General features: G+C 57.5%; 1 protein-coding gene across 3 annotated transcripts in view; it reads right to left on the bottom strand.

The window, feature by feature from the left end:
* The window catches only part of FBLN2 (fibulin 2), a 76,177-nt gene that overhangs the window by 33,521 nt on the left and 27,317 nt on the right, over positions 1-15,339 (bottom strand). The gene's annotated exons all lie outside the window — the stretch shown is intronic.

Below are 15,339 nucleotides of genomic sequence, written 5' to 3'. Positions count from 1 at the left end.
GATGTTCTCTATTCTGCGGTGGGGGTGGGGGGCGGCAGGGTTGTCACCCGCAGGCCCTGGTGGTGCCGGGAGTCCTTTTACAATGACTAGAAGATGGGCAAACAAGAAGGATCCTGAGCGTTGCCTTCCTGCCCCAGGATCCCAAACACAACGGCTGAGAGCCAGCAGGAGCTGCTGGGCTGAGCCCACCTGCTGGGCCCACCCAACCTAGCCCCTTAGAGATGCCTTCATCCATCACCTGGGGCAGGACAGCCCCCAGTGCCCCCTGCCCTTTGCAGCACCTCCCCCAGCCTAGCTTCCTCGTAGGGGTGTTGACTGGCTCCCTCCCCCCGCCCAAGTCAGCACCCCACCCACCTGCTCACCACCCCAGCCCGGCCTGGGAGGCGCTGGGCCACCCTGGCTGACTAGCTGGATCTCTGGCCTGGCCGAGCCGCCTGGCGGGCCCCAACCTGCAGCCACGGTACCTTCCCTCCAGCTCTAGGAAGAGGGTCCTATCCCCACCATGGTTTTACAGGTGAGCAGGCAGCAGCCCAGATCACACGCCCCAGCCAGGGGCAGCCACACGACCAGATATCAAAAATGACTGGAGGACTCCAGTAAATCGAGGCAGTGTGCAAAGACAGCTTGACAACAGAACAGAACAGAGAGGCCAGAAAAGACCTACTCATCTGCACTTGGTTCCTGACTAAGGTAACAGTGCAGTGGGGGAAGAAGGTCTTTACCACACCCAGCATGGGGGCAACTGAACATCCACCTGAAAAAAGAATGGGTTCTGACTCCTACTCACACCATCCAGAGAAACAAATCTAAATGTGATCTAATGTGAAAGGTGAAACAAGTTAAAATATCTAGACTGTAACACAGGAAAATATCTTCATGACTCTGGGGTAGACAAAGATTTCTGGAAAAGGACACAAAATACAATAACAGAAAGGTAAAGATCAGTACATTGTATTTCCCTAAACCTAGGAATCTGTGTTCCTCAGAAGACAGCAGGTGCAAGGTGCTCGTCAGAAAATGTCCTCAAGAGAGTGGAAAGACATGTCAGAGAGCAAGATAAGGCACCTGTGATCCAACAAAAGACGCATCAAGATAAGGCACTTGTGAGCCAACAAAAGACACATCATCAGAATCTATCAAGAACTCCTAGAGGGGCTTCCCTGGTGGCGCAGTGGTTGAGAGTCTGCCTGCCGATGCAGGGGACGCGGGTTCGTGCCCCTGTCCGGGCGGATCCCACATGCCGCGGAGCGGCTGGGCCCGTGAGCCATGGCCGCTGGGCCTGCGCGTCCAGAGCCTGTGCTCCGCAACGGGAGAGGCCACAACAGTGAGAGGCCCGCGTAATGCAAAAAAAAAAAAAAAGAACTCCTAGAAATTGGCAAGACAAAGAAACCGAATTTAGAAACGGGCAAAGAACAACAGAATTCCAACAGTAACACGAGAGTGTCCCACTACACGGCCATCAGGTTGGCGACAATGAAAAAGAGACCACATCCAGTGCCGGCAAGGACTTTCACTCGTGGCTGGTGGGGACGGAAATTGGTGATGCTTCGGAAAACTGTCTGGCAGTGTCAGCTAAAGCTGCCAAACCCCTCCAATACAGCAATTCCACTTCTGGGTAAATACCCGACAGAAATTCACACAGAATGTCCACAGCCACTGTATTAATCACGGCCCCACACTGAAAACAGCCCAAACCTCCATCCACACTAGGACAGATCAATAAACTGTGATTTATTCCTACAATGGAAAAATAAAGAGCAACTTTTTTAAGTGAATTACTGCTACACGCAAGAGTCTGGATGAGTCTCAAACCCAGGATCTTGAGCTAAAGAAGTTAAACGCAAGCAAAATCATACCATATGGTTCCCACTACACAAAATAAATTCAAGGATAGGCAGGAGTCACTGATGGTGATAAAAGTCAGCCTCGTGGTTTCCGTGAGGGGTGGGGGGACAGTGGGGGGAGGGAGAGTAGAACTGGCTGAGAAGGGACACCAGGAAAATTCTGGAGTGCTTGAGATGTTTTATATCTTGACTTGAGTGGAGCTGCCTGGAACCCACTGAGCTATTTTATGAAGATGCGTGTGCTTTACATATATCATACTTTATAAAACTACATAATCAGACATAAAAAAAATTTTAAGGGAGGACTGTTTTATTAATCTAGATTGAAAGATATTCAAGAGTATCTATAGTATACTTTAATAAATACTTTCAGAAAGAAGGAAATTCAAGAGGTAAAACAACCAAATATGAACCAAAAAAGATCTCACCACCCCTGAAAAAATATTACTTTACTAAACGGGCTATACGTTACACTTTGGGGGCAAGTGGAGAAGACAAATATGGCACAAGGGAACTGGTAACTGTGGCAGGTGTAGGATCACAGTACGTAGTAATACAGGAGATGGCTTTATTTCTCCGTTGCAACACACTGTGTCAAGGCTGAAATGTTTCCATCACGCACACGTGCGCCATGCCCGCACACACACTGTATCTCAAACCAGAGAGAAGAGCAAGCACTGGTCCGTTATGGGGCTGAGACTTCTTCCCTGAGCCCCCCTGCCCTTAGAAAGTCTGGCAGCTGGGGTCCCAGGTGGGACTCTGGGATGCTGGTGCGCTGTGCCTGGTGAAGCCGCAGTTACGAGGCGACTCGACGGCGGGCCTTGCTCATGTGGAGGGGCCCTGAGGCCCCACGGTGCTTGGCTTCAGGCTGGTCCCCGGGAAGCTTTGGGAGGTGGGGGGCTGAGGGCTGGATGACCTGTGCACAGGCCCTACCCTCTTGGGAGGTGGGGGGGTGAGGGTTGGATGACCCGTGCACAGGCCCTACCCTCCCTCCATGGCCTCCCAGGGAGCGGGGGGGGTGCGTCTGTCATGGGCATTTTAATGGGCTACTCTGTTGGTACTTTCACAATGAGAAAAGCCGCTTGTACAAAAACAGGCTGCCCTGACGGGGAGCAGTGCAAAGACTTGCGACGAGCTCAGCTCTGTTCAAGAGGACTATGCGGCCCTGGCATCTGGGTTAGAGGATGCTGCCCCAGAGAGAGTCAGCGGCCACATGGAACCTGCAGGCAAATGCTGAAAAACTGAATGGGACCAGCCTCATTTTCTGAGAAAATAACTTTCCCAGCACGAGGACAGAATAAAGAGATCCAAGCACTTGGACACGGGAGTGGACAGCTCACGTCCTAAGAATGAACGAGTCACCGGGGAGGTCAGTCTAGAATCACACCATTGCAAGTGTCCTTCCAGCACAGAGCGTGTGACCGAGGCTGGATGCCCATCAGGTGGGCCTTCACCTAAAAGGAGAGCTGTCCCTCCCTCCGCCAGGCTCACCTCCGCCGCCAGCCATGTCCACCCCCTGCTGTGCTCCTGGAGGCCTCCGCAGACCCCCAGCCCCACCCAGCACAGCCTTCCAATGTAACTCACACTTCACACAAACCAAACGTGTGGACTTTCACCAAGACACCTGGGACGCATTCTGTTCCTCCTCAAAAAGAACTGCAAATTTTCTCTCTTTCATTATTAGTTGAAGAAACCGCGGCCACCCCAGACTATGCTATGGCTCAAACCAGAGTTTGATGGCATTTCGCTTCTTAGGATAGCACTTTGTTTTATAGATGAATCTTGTAGATGACTTAATTCTATTTAACTGTTCTTTCCAGATAGTTTAATTTAATTACCAGTCCATTGTACACGCACACAGTTTAATAAGAGATGATGTTGAACTTTAAGGCAATTTTGATTTTCCGGGGCCAGTATTTACTATAAGAGAAATGTAAACATAACCTTATTTCCCACCTTAATGAAAGTGATTGGTTAAAAAAATACAAAAATTGAAAATATCACATAAAAAACTGGACATGTTTTTTTTCTCCTCTTAGAGGCAAACAGGAAGCAGGTCACCAGCGTGGCTTCCTGCGAAGCCCCAGGTGGCAGTATTGGGCCGGGCAGTGGCAACATGGAAATCCTGCCTGGGGAACAGGCAGTGGGCACCCTGGGGTCAGGCATCAGACGAGGTGCGGGGTTAGGTGGGAGGGCTGTTCTGGCCAGGGGTCTGGGGGTGGCAAGTCTGTGACCTCAGGCTCCTAGCGTTCCCAAGTGGGACGCCATGGGGCCAGGTTGGGGCTCTTCTAGACCAAATTCCCAGTGACCCCACCCAGCGACTTTCCATTTCTCTTAATCCACATACCTGGGCCACGGCCCCAACTAGACCTTGACCAGATCTCTTCCCCTCCCCACCCCCAATATCTCCATCCTTTGTCCCACTCCCCCTGCAGCCTGCAGAGTGGCTGGTGAACATTCAAAGTGAAGCAATGAGCCCCAATCAAGGGGCCCAGGAGACCCCCCACACCGAAGACCCTAAACTGGGTGTAGGTGGAAGCAGAGCTAGGAAGCCAGAACCCCGCTCTGCTTCCCACTGGCTGAGCCATCTCAGGCAACACCCTCGGCCTCTCTGTTCCTGCATCCAGGCTTCAGGGGCCAAGCGGTGGTGGACAAGGAATAGTGAGACCTTCCCAGGTGATCAACCACCACCCCCCGGCTGCCCACCTGCCAAGTGAGGCCAACCCAGGGGGGAAAAACAGAAGCCTGGCCGATCGTTCTCCGCCTCCGGCCCGGACCTCTGCCCCAATTCCTGAGGCACCTCCCCTCCCCTGGGGGTCAGCTAGTGACTCCGACACTTCCAGGATGGGACTGACCACGAGCCGCCCTCACCCACTGACCTGGGGTCGCCCATCTCAGGAAGCACGCTGCCGCACCTGGGCCTGGGAGGTGGAGTCCTGTAGACCCCGGTGCCTCCGCAGCCACCAAACCTGCCGTCCCAGATTCACCTTCTACCCTGCCCACTGCTGATGGAGCCTGGCCCCCACTCAGGCATGGGCACCTCTACGTAAGGCCACAGCTCCCCTCCGGGCCTGGGGTGACAGCTCCCACTGCTGCTGTGCCCTCACCCTGAAGTCCCCTCTGTGACTCTCTCCAGGGGCTTTGAGCCTGTGCCACCTGTTTCCTGGGCTTTGACTCTGCTGGGCAGGGAGGTCTGGCGGGGAGCACACTGGCCTGGGAGTCGGAACTTCGGGGACCCCAGCCTTGGAGCTCGCTGTGAGTCTCTGCCAGCCCCCTGCCTGCCTCTGGGCCTCTGCGACCCAGACGTATAACGAGAAGCAGCTGGCGCTCCATGAGTCTAAACTGGCAGCAAACCGGTGCCCACTTCATGCTTTACTGAGGCTTTGATATATGTGAATTAGTTGCCAACATTTACAAACGGGGAGATTTTATATAAAATTCCAGATCTTAGGCTTCTTTCGGAAAACTTAAAGTGATGGGCCACGCTGGGCCCCGAACTCCAGGGAGACAACTGGAGCCGGGGAGCGGCTGCAGCTGCGTCCTCGTCCCCACGGCCAGCGGCTCCCCTCCACCAGCTGCCTCACCGGAGGACCTGGCTTTGCTCCCTCATCGCGTCTGCCCCAGGCCTGCGCGTCCCAGCAGGCACCCCCACCCCGGGCAGGAGTGTGCTGGGCGGGGAGGTCTCCACCGTTCTGGTTCCCACTGCATCCCCAGCACCCGATACAGTCTGGTCCAGAGCACGGGGCCCATGAACTGTCATGAATGAGTACTCAAGTGGGGCAGGGAGTGGGGGGCTGGAAGGGAGACAAGACAGCTTGTCTCCTTCTCTCCCCGCGCACCCCGTCAGCTTCTGGGAGCACTGGGCCCAGGAAGGCTCTCCCCAGCCAGACTGGCTCGTTCTGCACCCCCCTACCCTCCACCATATGGACCCCAGAGAACCCCAGAATCTCAGACTCTGGGGCTGGGGGCCTGCCAGCCCTGCCCTGGGCCCTGCTTTGCCCCTCCTGGGCTGGGGACACAGGGCAGCCCTGGAGCCTCGATCTGCTGACAACAGGAAAATACCTACTCGTGCCAGGCAGCTGGGCAAACCCTGGGAGGTCCTGGGGCAAAGGCCGAGAGTCAGTGGTTGATAAACATCTGCTTCACTGCCCTCAGTGACCCTGGACATTCATGTGACCTCCCTGTGCCTCAGTCACCTCAGCTCTGAAATGGGCATAATGACCGTCCCCCTGCACATGGGTGTCACGAGGCTTTAACACACCGATCGATTCACATCCGGGGATGCCCACAGCCACGTGATAAACGCTGCCCCTGAGAGGGTGAAGGAGGAGACCCTCCCCGTTTCTGGGACATCAGCCCCGCAGCTAGGCTGTGCCACTGCAGGTGAGACCTCAGGATGGGGGTTTGCTGACTCCGTGGGCAGACGCTGGAACAAAGCCGCAGGGCAGGGACAGAATAGTGGAGGGGCAGCACGCCCTGCACACCTGGAGGCAGATGGAGTGACCGGCAGGATGGGAGCAGCCAGTGAGCAGCTGAACACCCTCAACCCAACCGCACGAGACCTGGCCCCTTTGCCTTTTCAACAGCAGGACAACTCCCGGCCACCAGAAAAGACCCACATCTGTTCATCTAAACAAAAACAAATCCATGCCCCACCACCCAGAGTGCAGGGCCCTCGGGCAGGGAAAGGAAGGGGTTCACAGTCACAGCAGCTGCTCTGAGCCAGCTGACGCCCTCTCCCTACCCCTGTCAGTAATCCTGGGGGGACAGAGATTACTCTTCCATCTTGCAGACACTGAGGCTCAGAGAGCGTGAGTCCATCACCTGAGGTCACACAGCCAGGGCAGCAGAGGTAGGGTTCACACCCACGGATGCACCCTCCAAGGACCAAGCTGGCTCATCCCCAGCACTTCTCGGCCCCAAGCCCTCTTTCCCTGTATGGAGACCCCAGATTACGCAAGGAGGGCCCAGCAAAGCCCCAGTCCACGCAAAGTTGACCTTGGCTAGACGGAAGTTCCTCCTGAAAGCTCCAGCTGCTGCAGGACAAGGGACCCGGAGGCCACACAGCCCCTGGCCCGGTGCGGAGGAGGTGCTGTCAGGCAGACGACGTTGACCCTCCCCCAGGGAAGGTCACAGCCCAGACTTCTGACCTCCAGTTCACGGAGGCAGCCGGGATTCCGGAAGGCTCAGGGTGCAGGAGGCTGCGGTGGGGTGGCTTGGCTCAGCCTCAGGAGAGCCGCTCGGCATGTGAATGGGAAGCAAGCCGGAGCTCAGAGGCCGCCGCCCTCCCAGCAGAGCCCTCAGGGCTCTGGGGACAACCAGGACACGAGTGTAAGTGGAGGACAACCAGGACACCAGTGTAAGCAGAGCCCTGCTACACGGCAGACCCCAGCGCCTGGTGCCCGACACCAGCTTTCTCCCAGTGAGAACATGCTCTAGGAGGGAGCCCTCAGTAAGCCCACTTTACAGATGAGAAAACTGAGGCCCGGGGCAGTGAAGTGATTTGCCTAAAAGTCTCACAGAGAGTGAGGGGCGGAGCAGCCTCAGCCCGGGGGAGCCTTGGACCAGACCAGAGACGCCTGAAGCACCGAAGGACCTGGATCCGGAGCTGGGCCCACCACTTACTCACTGCTGGCCTGTGGGCCCATGTTCCCCTGGGAAGGGGAATGGACTCATGGTAAGGTCGTGTGGGGACTGAGATGAGGCAGGAGGAACACCGGCCGGGGCAGGGGGTAGCTCCCTGTCCTAACCCCCCCACCCTCCTCCCTGCCTTTCCCACACCCCCATGATGCCCATGAAGAGGAGCCCTCGACCCCGGGCCGGCCTCCTGACAGGCAGGCAGCCCAGCGTGGAGAAAGCAGTGGCCGAGCCAGTTCTAAGCCCGGGCCCAAGAGCTCCTGTGCGCGTCTCATCTTTCACTCGGAGCCCTGTTTCTGCGACGGGAACGAGTTTGTGGAGCAGAGGCAGCCGCCCTGGCAGAGGCTGTCCCAGACCAGCCACTCCCGGCAGCCACTCCCAGCCTGGGGCAGCAAGCCCGGCTGACCTGTGGACTTGGGATCAAGTAGAAACGCCTACTGTGCGCCACAGAGGTTCTGCAGTCGCCTGCGACTCGCATTACTGAGGCAAGAGACTATTCGTTACATGACCGAGGCGTGTCCCTGGCAGGCAGGACAGGCACGGGTTTGGCGAGAGGGCAGACAGACCACCCCCCAGGCCCACGTGCTGCTGGCGGGGGTGTGGCTGGACTTGCTGAGGAGCCCTGGGCCAAGGCGGGGGCACGGGGGTCGGGGGGAGCAGGGCACGCTCACAAACTAACGCCCCTGCCAGAAAGCTCCCAGCAGCCAAGGTGGGAACATCTGGCTGCCCCTGCTCAGTTTTCTCCCTAGCGTTTTTCACCATGCAACACAGATTTTACCTAATGAATGACTGTGTGCCCCCTGCCCCTGCCCCGATCCCATGGAACACAAGCCTCGTGAGGGGTACCAACTTCATCCATTTTGATTACAGCTGTATCCCTGGCACCTAGAACTGTGCGGTAGGCACTCAATAAATATTTGTTGAATAAATAAACTGGGGAAACAGGCATTCCCATACATGGCAGGTGTGAGCAAAATCTGGTACACCATCAATGGAGGTGAGCTAGCAAGTACCGGGTTTTAAGTAGGCATCCTGTGGCCTCTACAGTGGAGCCCATGGCAGCCAGCACCTCCCCAGAGAAAAGTGTGCAGACGATCATCAAAAGATTGGTACGGCAGGTGCACGGCAACCCTCTTCCTAACGGTCCAGGCTGGAAGCAACCCCACAGCCCTTGGCAGGAGAAGGAGCCACCAAACTAGGGTCTGACCAGACCATGGAGCAGCTCTCAGCCGCAAAGAGGACCGACCACGGAGCCCACAGCATGTGGACCTAGAAATGCTGTGCTGAGCACAAGAAGCCACACATGAGAGCAGACTGCGTGGCCCCATTTACGAAAGTCTGAGAGCTAGTCACAGTCGTGGAAGCGGTTCCCAGGACGGGCACGGAGGAGGGGACCTGGGTTGTCTCGGGATGTTTCACGATCTGAGTGCCGAGCACACGGGGTGTTCCTTTGTGAAATGTATTACTGATTTGCGTGCTTCTAATAGGTTCTCCTGGTTACACTTGGATAAATGGCTTACAAAGAGAAAATAAAGAAACGCCTGTGCACACGGACCCAGCGATTCCACACCGGGTGCAGCAGGAAGCCATTCACTGCGGCAATGGACACAACGCAGCATCCGTCTGCCAGGACGGTAACAGCTGGGACATGCACACAGCGGAGCCCTGGCTGGTAAAGGGAGCTCCCCACGTGTCCACAGGGAGAGTCCTGAGGGGGGCTGTCCACGGAGGAAAGCACAGGACAGAAAGGTGAGCACAAGATGCTATACGTGAGGAAAACAGCGCACACACCTGCACGCCTGCCGTCGTAGGACCTGTGGTTCCCAAGTGTGGTCCTATAGGCCCTGAGGGTCCCCGGGACCTAATCAGGGACCCACGGGATCAACATTATTTTCAGAACAACACTGCAACACTGGTTGCCTCCTTCACGCCCTTTCTCCTATGAGCATACAGCGGAGTCTTCCAGACTCTACGTGACTTGGTGATGATGTCATCACTTTGATGGCCAATGGAATGTGTACTTGCGTATTCTGTTTTCTAGAATGTTCTAAAGTAAACTCAAGAAAAGATGCTCAACATCGTTAGTTGCCAGGGAAGTGCAAATTAAACCTTCAGTGAGATACCACTTCACACTTCACACGCTAGGACGGCTACATTCAAAACGACAGACGGTAACAAGCTGGAGCCCTTGTGCACTGTGGCTGGGGATGTAACATGGTGCAGCCGCTGAGGATTACAGTTCGGTGTTTCATCTTATGGTCACACACAGAGTTCCCAGATGACCCAGCAATTCTGCTCCTGGGTACATTCCCAAAAGAAATGAAAACATACGTCCGCACAAAAATATGTCATGAATATTAACGGCAGCAGTGCTCGCAATAGCTAAAAGGTGCAAACATAGTGTCTACCACCTAGTGAATGAATAAACAAAATGGGGCCCATCCACACACTGGAATGTCCGCCACGGAAAGGAATGAAGCTCTTATTCATGCTACAACGTGCAGGGGGCTTTGAAAGCGTTATGCTTAGCAACAGAGGACCGTCCACAAAGACCACATATTGTATGATTCCATGTCCAGGAATGTCCAGAATACGCAAATCCATAGCGACAGGGAGTAGACTGGAGGCTGCTGGGGGCTGGGAGGAGGGAGTGGGAGGTGGCTGCTACTGGCATAGCGGTAGGGTGACAAGAATGACCTAGAACTGGATTCTGATGATGTTCTCACGGCCCTGACAAAAAGTACTGAACTGTACACTTTAAATGGGAGGGCTTTATGGTACATGAACAGTATCTCAATAAAGCTGTCTAGGAAGGAAGGAAGGAAACACAGTTTTTAAAAATGAAAGAACCCCACCACAGGCCGAGCCTTGGCCCCAGACCCTCTCTAGGCGGAGCAGCTGTGAAATGCACCCATTCCCTCCAAGTGCCATAAGCTCTGGGGCAGCCAAACCCAGGGGGCCCAGCTACAAGCCACTCAGACCCACTCCTGCCCCAAGTCCTCCATGGGAGCCATGAGCCCAGCCCCTCCACTGGGAGACTAGGGCCCCCTGCCCAGCTCTACTATGACCCCCAGAAAAGCCTCCTCCCCTCTCAGGGTGCCATTTTCTCTTCCATAAGACAGAACGACCAAACAGACTCCCTCAAGGTCGCCACAGGGTGAAACTCAGTGCCTGACAGATGCCCCCAGCAGAGGACCCAGCTCTCCTCGGTTTTATCACCTTCGTCACCTTCAGAGCCCCCCCACCTCCCCCCAGGTCTGACGGGCAGGCAGCCCCTTCTCAGCTCCCCCAGTGGCTGGCCCAGGGCACATGGGCCTGGTGTGCCCGCAGCTGCCGATTTTCAACAAAAGCCAGAAAGCTGGAATTTATGTGAAGTCTTCCAGCTTCTAAATGTTTGCAACAAAATTCTAGTGCTTACAAAGATGCTCTGCAGGTGACAGGGGCGTGCACCATTAGCAGAACAGCAGACAGAGGTGGGACCAACCCCAGCTACGCGGGGTCACTGAGGAAACCGGGGCTCAGAGGCATCGCGGCCCAGGCCCCAGGTCACACAACGAGCGCACGTGAGCTTCGGCCCGGGACTCACCACGGATGAGCAGGGGCTGCGGGAAGCCCAGGCCCCTCGCTTGCGGGTCCTGCTGCCCTCGGCAGACCCTACGCTGCCATGGAAGAGTCAGACGTCCCAGGTCAAGGCCCGTGGGCTGGGGGTGAGGAGGGGAAGGGCCGGCTGGCCCACCTGCAAGCTCTCCTCGCAGGGCGCCCCCTCCCCAGGCCGCTGTGGGAGCCAGGAGCTCCTGTGGCTGATTCCGGCACACAGAACATGAGCTCAGGTGTCCAGACTCCCAGCCTGGCTCCCTCTGGTCCCCAGGCTGTGCTCAGGGACCACTCAGACCCCACACAAGCTTAAGTCTCCCACAGCTGAGCCAAGAGAGGAGAGGGGAGGGTCCGCAGGAATCCTCTGGGGAATAGGGAGAGGCCGGGCGAGTCTCCCTCTGCCCCCTGGAGCCACAGCCCAGTGATTCTGGGGGGCCCTGGAGACCCCCAGACACTGAAGGCCCAGGGCTGGCTCCTGGGGCTGCAGGGTGAGGCGGGGAGAGCCCGCTCCTGTGCTCTCCTCCCTTCACCCAAAGGAAGTGCTGCAGGACACAAATAAGATCCTCCCAGCTCCTGCCCACCACCTGCAGCGGCTCCCCACTGCCCTTGGGGAAAGGCCCAAATCTTCATCCTGAGGGTAAACACCATCGCCCTGGGCCTGGCCCCTGACCACTTCCCAGCCTCTTCTCACACCAGCTACACAGCCTCCTTTCAATCCAACTCCTTCCCTCCAGCTGCAGGGCCTTTGCACGTGCTATGCCCTCTGCCTGATGCACTCTCTTCTCTCTGCTCCCCACCTCTCACCCAGTCAGCAACTCCTTCGGCTCAAACAGCACTTCCCAGGAAGACCTCCCTGATCCCCAGGGGAGTCCGATCCCCCGGACAGGCTCACAGAGCACAACCACCCCATTCCTCGGTCCTCGTCCTATGACTACCACGTTTTCTCCCCCACTAAACCATAAGGTCCCGAGGGCAGGGGCAACACGGTCCATCCGGCATCTGTCACAGGCCCTGCACACGCCGGGCACCAGAGATGACTATCAGGGGTGAGGACGGGAAGAAATGGCGGGGGCACCTGGATCCACTGCTTCCTGCACGTGTGTCCGTGGGCAAGTGGCCCTACTCCTCTGCTGTGCACCAAGGGGGTGGCTGTGATGATTAAAGGGGCCAGTGATCTCAGAGGGCTTACGATGGTGCAGGCACAGGTCATAAGCCGATATGGTGTCTGCAATTAATATACAGTTATTTGAATTTTAAAGCTTCTCTAGTAACTGGAACGTCAAACCGTTCGAGGAGCGCTGCCCCACAGGATCCGGTGACGTGAGGCCCCGAGGAAGGGGCTCCTTTCCTGCCACAGGGTCCTGGGGCCTGCAGGTTTTGCTGGAGCCCTTTTCCAGGAGAGGGGCTGCTGCTACAGGAACCTCCAGCTTCTGAGGGCCACCCTGACCCGGGTTCCCACCCTTGTGGCCCAGGAGGGCGGGGGGAGGTCCCCAGCTCCCTCCATCGTGCCAGCGCCGTCGTAGAAGGAGCCCTCACAAGCCCCCTGAGGGACGACAGACGTCAGAGCCCTTCTCCCCGGCAGGGAGCCGGGCATGTGGCTTCCATTACGCTCCATCTGGACATGCTCAGAGGCAGCCTGGATCCCTGGCACAGCTCCGGCTCAAAGACAGGACCCCCGCTGCAGCCGGGCCTGGGGCAAGGGCTGGAAACCTCCTTCTCCAGGCCCCAGGGCTGCCATGGCAACATGGCCGGGGGTCATTTCCGCCCCACGGCCTGCCTCTCAGCCGGCCCCACGGGCAAGCAGGACAAAGCTGCCACCTCCCCAGTTCTCCCCACCGAGGGCCCCTTCATCCCTTGGGAACCCCCAGGGCTCCCCCTACAACAGCAGTCAGAAGGCTCTAAGGCCCTCACTGCCCCAAGGATGCTCATCGGGCCCCTGACCCCCACCCACCAGGCACCCCCCTGCCAACCTCCCCACTCCGTGTGCATTGCTGTGACCACGGACAAATCTGTGTGGGCTCATCCATTACCGCCCTCCACCCCCGTCAGACCCCAAAGGGGAGAGGCTGTGCCCGTCCGGTTCACTGGACGGCCCCTGGTGCAGAGAGGGTGCGCCGCACCTATCTGCTGAAGAAATTAAGTGGGTGGATGGAGGAACAGACGGTGAATAATGACGGCTGACATTTTTAATTACTTGGCAGTGCTAGGCCCCATGCCGAGCTTGAATGAGTTAGCTCACTGAATCCTCAAAACACCCCCAGAAAGCAGGGCCTTCTCTGCCGCTTCCAGATGGAGAAAATGAGGCAGAAGGCGGAAAGCGGCCCGCCTGAATCACAGAGCACGTGCACCGGTGGGTGTCAGGCGGACACTGGGTGAGCACAGCGGGGAAGATGGATGGGGGAGGTGGACAGCAGCCAGCCTCTGCTTACACGGCCTGGGCCAACTCCTGGGTCCCATTTAAATTCACCCCGCCGGCCCACCACTCCCAACTTCCTACACCTCCCTTTCCCCGAGCTCCAAGAAGCACAGCCTGTCCGTGCCCTGCTCTGGGCTTTGCATGGGCTGGGCCTCTGATGGGATGAGGGGCACTCAGTCAGGGGCCCCACCCCCAGGCGACCTTCACCAACAGCCACACCCCAAAATCCATTTGAGAAAGCCTGGGGCAGAGGAAAGAACCCGGGGCTCCTGAGAACGAAGCAGCTCTCCAGGGTTCCAAGGCCCACACCACAGAGAGGCCTCTGGTAGCAAGGGGGTGGGTGATGGGGACAGGGACGGGGCCGGGTCTATTCTGGAAACCCTGGAGGCTGCACGTACCATCCCCGGCGCCAGGCCTGCAAGCCCGCCCGGGCACACGTGGACTTCATTAGAGCCCCGCCCCACGCACATGCCCCGCCCCCTGCAGGCTCGGGGCTGAGTGGGGAGGAGCCCCCGGAAGCCCCCTGCCCTGGTCCCCGCCGCCACGAGCCACACCTCTCCACCCTCAACCTGGTCGGCTGAAAATGAGAAGGAGCCCGGCTCCCAGCTTGTGGGAGGGTCGAGTCACAGACGGGGCCAGGCACCTAGGAGGTGCTCAGCAAGGGCGAGTTCTGTGCCCGTCCACCGAGAGCAGGATGGAAGAAGCCGCCAGGGCAGGGGCCTGGGGGCTGGGGGAGCCTGCAGTCTCGGCCTCAGCACACAGCAGACGCCCAGCAAGGGCCACAGCTCTGGACACACGGGCCCCCTCCCCCAGGAAACCGTCCCAGATGCCACCCGGGCAGTCCCCGCTCACAGCCTGCGGACCACACCGGCCAGTTCCTGCCTCCCAGGGGCCCATTAGGGCCTGTCCACAGTTGCTACCTAATGAGGGTCTACAGAGTGAAGGACACAGGACTGAACAAGACATGGACTCGCAGCTGTGGAGAGAGATATCTAGACACCCAGACAACGCCTAGGGCTCCCTCAGAGCGGAGGGCAGGGAGCTACAGAGGGGGGATGGAGGAAGGGTCATACAAGACACAGACCCAGCGAAGGATTCCTGGAAGCGGTGCTGCCTGAGCTCACTGGGAAGAGTGTGAGCAAGGGGGTGGGACAGAGGGGAGATGACAGTGTAGGGTGCTCACGGGGTGGCAGGGAACTAGCATGAGGGGGGATGAGTGGCAAAGGGGTGGCCAGAGAGCCCCCCCCATTCCCTCATTAATTTACCCAGTGTTTCCAGAGCACCAGCTGTGGGCACAGCAGAGGAGGTGGCAGATAGGGTCCCTCCGCTCATGGCTCTAACGTTCCACCGGGGGAGACAAAAGTAAGCAAGGAACCATGTGCTACAATGCCCGGTATTACTGGGAGGAATTCAAGCAGTGTAAGAGGAAGGTGGGGTGCTCTTTGACTGGGGTGGTCAGGGCAGGCCTCTCTAGGCAGGTAACCTTGAACAGAGAGCAAATGGAACGAAGAAGCAAAATTCATGGACACCTGGAAGAGCACTTCGGGAAGAGGCAGTGGCAAGGGCAAAGGCCCTGGGGCTGGAAAGTACTGGAAGGGGCCGGGAGGCCCGTGCAGCTAAGCACAGTGCGGAGGGAGAGGGTTGCTAGGCACCGAGTGTTTATGCTCCCACCTCAAACTCATGCGTTAAAACCCTAATCCTCAGTGGGATGGTATCTGGAGACGGAGCTTTGGGGAGAAAACTAGGTCTTGAGGGTGGAAACCTCGTGATGGGATTAGTGCCCTTCTAAGAAGAGATGCTGGAGAGCTTGCTCCACCTCTGATGTAACCCAGATGAGATGTGGCCTCA

This window comes from Mesoplodon mirus, assembly GCF_964341445.2.
Source record: "Mesoplodon mirus genome assembly, chromosome: 12".
Classification (NCBI taxonomy): Eukaryota; Metazoa; Chordata; class Mammalia; order Artiodactyla; family Ziphiidae; genus Mesoplodon; species Mesoplodon mirus.
This window is presented reverse-complemented; position numbering and strand designations above follow the sequence as displayed.